The sequence below is a fragment of the Pteropus alecto genome, unplaced genomic scaffold, assembly GCF_000325575.1.
Source record: "Pteropus alecto unplaced genomic scaffold, ASM32557v1 scaffold49, whole genome shotgun sequence".
NCBI lineage: Eukaryota > Metazoa > Chordata > Mammalia > Chiroptera > Pteropodidae > Pteropus > Pteropus alecto.
The window spans coordinates 2,128,252-2,135,945 of record NW_006443131.1 but is presented as its reverse complement, the minus strand read 5'-3'; the positions used below and the strand labels follow the sequence as shown (position 1 = coordinate 2,135,945).

The window sequence follows — 7,694 nt, the reverse complement described above, 5'->3', positions numbered from 1 at the left end:
GTGGCCCCCACAGCCTGGCCCGCCCAGAGCGCTGCCGAAGGGGAATGGGGCCGGGCCTCGGGCCACCCCTCACCTGCGGAACTCCACCTGCCACCTGCATGGACACCGGTCCTGCCGCAAACGTCCCGCGGCCACGGGGGTGGGCCCTAAGTGCCACACCCGCCGGGAAAAAGGGCTCGAGCCCAGGCTCGCGTCATCCCGCTGCCCTGTCCACTAAGGCCACTGGCTGCTAGGTCGGAAGGGCGACCCTCAGCGCGCGACTAACTCCCTTTGTGCTTTTTTGAAAATCTATGTGAAAACGGAGCCACTGGACATTACTCGCCAAGCACTGCAGATGTAAAACACGCGTTCCTGTGGAAGAGGGTTTTTTTAGAGGTTTGGGGAGTAAAAACCAATGCTACCTCTTTGCCGTAAAAAACAAACCGACCTGTATTAAGCCGCGCGTTCTCACTGCGGGAAATACAATGCGACGTCATAAAAGAATCTCACGTGACGGAAAAATGCTAGATGCGCGTACGTATTTTCCTAGCATTTTCTACGCATATCACAATATCTCTGTATCTTAAATTGACACCATCCTGTACAATGCCATTTTGTGTGCTCCTTTTCCAAACATCGCAGCATGACTACCTCCCTACCTTGCTGTAGCTTTCAAAAGCTGATTTTTTTAGCTGGTGCCTAACCACCCACCATATGGATAGGCTACAATTTATTCAACCAGTGAACTCCGGGACAGTTACTTGGTTTCTGGTCCTGCACAACCTGAGACAGCACTGCGCTGAAGAATCCTGACATAAACCCATGATGGCATCACAATAGCTTCAGGAGCATCCCTGGGTTAAAGTTCCAAATTTGCACGGGCGCCCATGACACACTGATAAAGCATTTTCTGGAAAGGTGTTGACACTTTTCCTTCTCGCCACGAGTTGGGGAGAAACAACCCGTATGTCCCATCGTCACCACCAATAACGACTTTGAAAGTGCTGAATTATACTTATGTAAATGTTGGTCAATTGCGGAGGAGAAAAAAAAAATCTCTCCTTGCAGTTTTAATTTGTAGCTCTTCCATCAGTGAGGCCGAATGTGTACGTGCGTGTGTGTGCGTGTGTGTGTGTGTGTGTGTGTGTGTGTGTGTGTGTTTTATTTTACTGGCTTTTTCTATTTTTTTCCTTTCTGATTGTTTTTATTTTTAGCCTGTTTCTTTTTTACCGAGATGGGTTTTCCTGACTGGTCTCTAAGACTGCTTTGTATAATAGGAATATTTACCTCTTGCCATGTTTGCGGCGAATATTCTTCCTAGTATAACACTTGCTTTTTAAATAAGTCTGTGTTTTTGAAGGACAGAAATCTAATATTGTATGTACGATGTTATCAAATACGCCTCTCTTTTCCTCCGTGTTTCTTCTTTTCTGAGATTTCATGCTTTTAACGGTTCTCTCTCATCTCGGAAATGTTTAAATATTCACTTTGTTTCCCAGAGCTGTTCATGGTTTTTCTTTTGCATCTGACTTTACCTGGAATTTATTTTGGCGGCTTGTGAGAGATGGAGTTCTAATTTGATTTTTCATCCAAGAATCCAATCTCCCCATTACCATTTATGGAACAATCTATTGCTCCCTAATTGGTTTTCTTCCTCACATATTGGGTTCTTACACGCTAGGGTTTTATTTCAGAGTTTTCCATTAGATTTCATTGATCTGTCATTACCGATTTTTCGGTAGTGCCACGGGGTCTAAATTCCTTTAGTTTTATAATACATCTTAATATCTAGTAGAGAAAGTTCCCCTCAATGGTCTTTCCTTTTCAAAAAACGTAAAGCTATTCTCATTGATGAAAACACCCTCAGAAACAGTAGTTATTACCCCTGACATTTTTAATTTCGTTTGTGTTTTCTAACTTTTTTCTTGATTATATTTATTAGACATTGGTATCTTCGGAATTTATAAATCCTGGGCTTCTGTTTCTTTAAATTCGTTAATTCCTCTCTTCGTCTTTGTTGCAAACTTAATGTACTCTCCTGGAGTTGGTTTTGTTCTGCCTAATCTTAACCTCCCCACCCCGCTTCCGGCCGCCAGTTCTGGAAAAGTTTTCTTCACGCGTGTCCTTGATCGTGCTTTTTACCCAAATTCTTCCTGTTCCTTCCTCCAGCATAACTCTGATTCTCGGATTTAGCCTTGATTCTGTAGCTCCTCGTTCTGTCCCGTCCACCTGTCCCCTCCCATCTCTCCTGGTCTCCTCCATTCCGAGAAACTTTTAAGATTGTCCTCCACGTTCCACATTTCGAAAGCTTCGGATTTCCTGTTCGCTGGAACGGTTCCCGTCTCCTGGAACTCTGTGCTTCAGCAAACCAGATGCGTCCCCACTTCGCACCTGCTCTCTCCTCCCGTGGCGAAGGCCATGTCTGCCCGCGCCCTGCTGGGGACGCCCCAGACCCGTCCGGCGTTGCTTTCTGTCCTCGTAACTAAGCATCCTTGGGCATCTCCAGGGGCGTTTTCCTTTCTCGATGCCGCGGGTTTGCTTCAAAGGCCTCCTGGACGAACCCCTCGCTTCCCCCCGCCCCCCGCCCCCCATGCCCTCTCTCCTTTCCTCGCCGTGCCCCGCCCCTTGCCGTGAATTCGTCCTCTTTGAATTCGCAGTGACCTGTGCGGACCTGGCACTGGGCAGCAGGGTTGCCTCAGGCAGCGGCTCTGCCCTATGGGGCACTGACGTCTCCTTTCTCCAGCTAGAGGACAGGGACCCAGCGTCCGCAGGCTCCGTCCGATGTGGCAGAAGGCTTTCCTCACTCGCTAACTGGTCTTCTGAGACCCCAAACCAGTGGTTTGCAAACCTTTGAAGCCATGGACTCCTCCTAGTAAAAATTTTTCAGCAGGTATCCTGCCCTGCGACACGTACATTCATCATAACTTGCACCCACACGCAGCTGTCTACCTGCGTATTAAATATTGGCCAAGCTTGATATTTTAGATAAAAATAACTATGACGAAGTTCTGATCATTTCTTCCCGTCATCCCTGGGGGTCCCGCATGTGGTCCACACTGGGGGCTGTGCCTCAAACCCCAGGGGCCGCGAGCAACCACAGTCCTGGGTCCGTGGTTCTTCAGGCCCTTCCCAGCTCGGCCTGCGCATGAGCGCTCAACTCGGGGGCTCGTGGTCCCCCATGCAGCACACCTCATCTCATAGACTGCCTTCCCTGCTGTCTCAGAGCCGAAGGCTCTGCCAGAGGTAGGAGGAGTCCGTGGGAGGGAGATGGGGAGGAGGGAGATGGGGAGGGGGGAGATAGGGAGGAGGGAGCTGGGGAGGGGGGAGCTGGGGAGGAAAGAAGGTCTCGCTACCAGGCTTCTGGATGCTGCAGAGCTGGGGGTTTGAGAGGAGGCAGAAGAGGGTGGAGGAAGGGGCCCTCTTTTCATTTCTCTTACAATGGGGGGCAGCGCTGCAGCTCTGTTTGATTGAGAGAAAGAATGGGCCACTAATTGTTTTTCTCCAATTCCAGCGCCCAGGTCTCCAGAAGCAAATTTATCATTCTAATACCAACATGTGGAAGACGACGAAAATTCCTGACACCATCACCAGGAACAGGCTGACGGGCCGGGGCCTGACCTGCCGAGAGGCCTGTGTGTCCAGCTTGGGAGTCCATTCAAGGGGCTGGACGCTCACTTACCAGAGCCGACTCAGCCCGCTCTGTCAGCGTGGTGAGCGGCCTGACACTCCTCCCAGGGAGTGTCACACACACGCGTGAGCTGGCAGTGCCCTGCTCAGGGAGTGCCAGGAAACCGCGGCCCTCCACGGTACCCCCCGCCAGCAAGGCCGCTCGGCGTGTCAGTGTTTAATGAGGAGGTCCCTCAGATGGGCTCCGGGCGGTCTGTGGGCGGCAGGCAGGCGGCCAGGAGAACCCCGGAGAACGCCAAGCACCACAGCTGTCAGGCCTCGGAATGGTAACGTAGCGTCTCACCAGGGGCCAAGAAAAACACGCCCTCCCAGTGACCGCCTCGGCCCCCCCACTGCAGGCTGTTCTGGGGAATGACTAATTCCCCCTCCTCCCTCCTTGGGAGGAGGAAATGTGGAAAACCTCTATTGTCACATAAAAGCCAGCTCGAGACATGAGAAATGTCTTTCAAAACGCGTCTTGCTGGAGCGGGATTTCCATAGCAACTTCACAGAGTGTGTGCACACAGCCGGCGATAAGTCCAGGCTGACGGAAGCCACCTGGAATGTAAACGAGCCGGCGAGAGCTCATCTAGAACCTGTCACAGGGCTACGTGACCTTGGACAAGTCACTTACGCGCTCTGCTGTCCCAGGTGACGGAATCGTTACCCGATCAGGCTGGGAGAGATCAAGGCCATCTCGCCCACCTCATCTTCCCCCAAAGCAGCCCCTCCTCCCTTCTGTCCAGTCTCTAGTGGATGCATGCTTATCTCGAGGTTTCTGTCAATCCTGCTTATTATTTGACACTGGGAAAGGACAATGGTCATTTAAGCTCGATTCTAAAAGAAATTGCTTGGTCCTTTTAAGAGAAGTGCGTTGCCTGATTCGGAAAAAGCGCACTTATTCATACCCGTTTTCACAGTCAGACTCCTGGGAAGAGTCTCAGACACTGACTCTGGGGTACGGGAGCTCTGCCGTGGCTGCTCTCAGCACCAGCACTGGTGGGGAGTGAGGGGCGCAGGGCCGGGCAGAGGGAGATGAAGTGCAGACAGCCACGCAGTCACGACAGGGCCTCTGGTGGCCCCTCGGTGGCCCCTCAGGGAGCCCTGGGGCCCGGTGGCCCTGCGGAACCGTCCTGCTGCAGGCGAAGGGGCTGGGCCTTTGAACTCCCACACAGACAGGTCGCCGGGTGCTCGCTGCACCGGGCACGGGGCTTGAGCTGGGTCCAGAGGGGGCATCTGGGTGGCACGCCACAGCACCCACCGCACTCGGATCTGCTCCGCCTTAGCATGAAGTCAGCGCTGGAGGCAGCACGATAAAATGGTTAAGAAAACAGACGTCAGAGGCAGACACGACAGCGAGGCTGGGCGTTTAGGTGTCAGTCTCAGTGGCTCTGAGACACACAGACAGGGAAAGTCACCAGGAGAGACTGGGCCACAGTGTCGCCGTAAGGATTCAGCCTGGGCTGGCGAGACAAACATGAAGTTCAGAGTCAGAATCAAGTTCAAGTTTTGGCTTCACATTGACTAGCTCGGTGACTTCAGCTGATGCCTTTACAACTGCTTCCTCAACTCTGAAATGGGGACGGTCATGGTACCTCTGTCACAGGTCGACCGCAAGGGCAAGTGGAGTAAACACATACATGAAGCGTAAACTGGCACAGGGTAAGTGACCAAACATCAGAAGCCGCGAGAATGCCTTCGGTGGCCTCCGCGTGCCACGCGAGATCTAAGCAGAAGCCTTTGCTCAAAGGGCCTTTTCCCAAGAGAAGGGAAATGGGACTTTAGGAGAATTTTCGATTCGTTCATTGTTTCTCCGTGCCTTTGCCTTGGACTTCAGCTGGGGCTCGTCAGTCATATCAGAGGCCCGGGGTCCACTGGGGGCCCGGGCAACCCGGCCTCGGCTCGGCAGACTTGCAGGGTCATTTGATGCCAAATAAAACGCAACAGGTATCTGCAGACTACATACTCTGAAGCAGGCATTTTTCCCTGTGAAGACTCGTCAGCTGGACTTGAGACACATTCAAGAAACAATGAATCTCACTTGCAGAGTCTCTGTCCTATGGCCAGCCCATGTGCTCCTCTGAAACACGAGGTGACCGGACATGGCAAACAGGGCAGATGGGAGGACCAGGACGCTTTCGAACACCGTAAAGGGCTATGCAAATTCAATGACCGTTCGCCCTCCTCGTCTGCGTGTCTGCTGGCCAGGTGTCGACAAGAAACGCCTGCAAACGGAACCTCTCAGCCGCGGTGGGAAGTCCGGCTCCGCTACCCGCGCGAGGCGTTTTTGAGGCTAACTTTCCTCCTCGGCTCGTGCTCTCTCTGGCCGGACGCTGGTGCGCGAAGACGAGGCAAGACAACCAGAAGTGCTGCTGACTTAGGGGTCACACACGGACCCGCGCAAGTGACACTTTTTTTTTCCCCGGAGTTATCGATGGGTCTCTGTCGTCGCTGTCAACTCCACTATGGCTGTACTGCCGTGCACGGTTCGCGCACCCCGTCTCGCTGAACTCCGATAACGGATTCCGTAAAAGAGCTACGATCGTCCCCAGCGTGCAGGCGAAGGAACCGAGGCCCGGAGAGGCCGGCGGCCGGCGCCGTGTCACCCAGCGGAGAGCAGCACGAGGGCCTGGACCCCAGGCACGGCTTTGTCCGCGGCAGAGAGCGCGTCTGCTTTCCAGAGGCCCGTGAGGTGTGGCCTCGCGCAGGGCAGGTGTCACAGCGCCCGCGGCCGAGCAGTGGCAGGCTTCTGGGTAGGTGGCTACCGGACGTCCCTGGGGCTCAAACGTCTCCCAGCACTGCACTGGCACTCGGAGACTGAGCCTGCCGGGCCGAGGGGCCCTCGTCCTGCTGCAGAGAGACGCCCCCCTCGTCTGCGTGTCTGCTGGCCAGGTGTCGACAGGAAACGCCTGCAAACGGAGCCTCTCAGCCGCGGTGGGAAGTCCGGCTCCGCTACCCGCGCGAGGCGTTTTTGAGGCTAACTTTCCTCCTCGGCTCGTGCTCTCTCTGGCCGGACGCTGGTGCGCGAAGACGAGGCAAGACAACCAGAAGTGCTGCTGACTTAGGGGTCACACACGGACCCGCGCAAGTGACACGGGACGCCTGAGCGGGCCTCCCAGCATAATAAAAGTGACCACTCGAGTTACCTTCCCTCTGTCTCAAGAGAGCCTCAGGTTAAGATGCGGACACTGAGGCCCAGAGAGGTCAGGTGGCTTGCCCAAGGTCTCACAGCTACTCAGGGACAGAATCCAGGTTTTTAACCTAGGGGTTCAGACCCCACATGTGAAATCAGCGTAAAATGGATATCCAGGGTCAGCCTGAAAGGGAGAGGAGGTACCAGGCCGGCTGGAGGGTGGCAGTGGCAGGGGGAGCGGCAGTTCCGAGGGGCTGGCGTTACGTGTTAGGGGCCCGTCTCTATCAGGCCACGCCCCCTTCTCTCTCACCAGCCGTTTCCCGGAGTCACTGCCCAGCCACCAGCCTCCCCAAACGATGTTTCCCAAAGTACGTTCCATCGGTAGGAGGCTTCTCAAACGTTCCCGTGCATACAGATCACCTGGCGAACTTGTTAAAATGCAAACTCTATTCAGTAGTTTTGGGGTGAGGCCTGAGAGTCTGCATTCTAACGAGTTCCCCGGGGTGCCAATGCTGCTGGTCTGTGGACCCAACTTTGAGTAGCGAGGCATCAATAGCGTTATACGCTGAGAAGGGTTTGTGGGCGAAGACTTTAGGGGAAAATCTGGACTAAACAACATCAAACCAGTTTCATTACTGCAGGACTTCTCAGAGCCTTTAAAATGCCAGTGAGCATGGTTCGTCTCCAAGAGAAAGAGAGAATACAGAAACTGCAGACTGTGAGCCCTGAGAAAGGGTTAATGATGTCACTGGCATGTGCTGATACATTGCTTATCAAAAGGGAAGAGAAAAAGGAATATTATGCATGCGTTTCTCCCAGCTTACCTCGGCTCCAGGGATTCCATGTTGCGGTCATATTTCTGCCCGCACTCGCCCCGCCCTTCCCGTGTTCCCCTCCGAGGCGCGCGCGCAGGTCC

The 7,694-nt window shown here is 53.9% G+C and overlaps 1 protein-coding gene across 1 annotated transcript in view; it reads right to left on the bottom strand.

Moving 5' to 3' along the window:
- Nucleotides 1-7,694, bottom strand: part of KCNN3 (potassium calcium-activated channel subfamily N member 3) — a 113,153-nt gene that overhangs the window by 40,212 nt on the left and 65,247 nt on the right. The window lies entirely within an intron of this gene.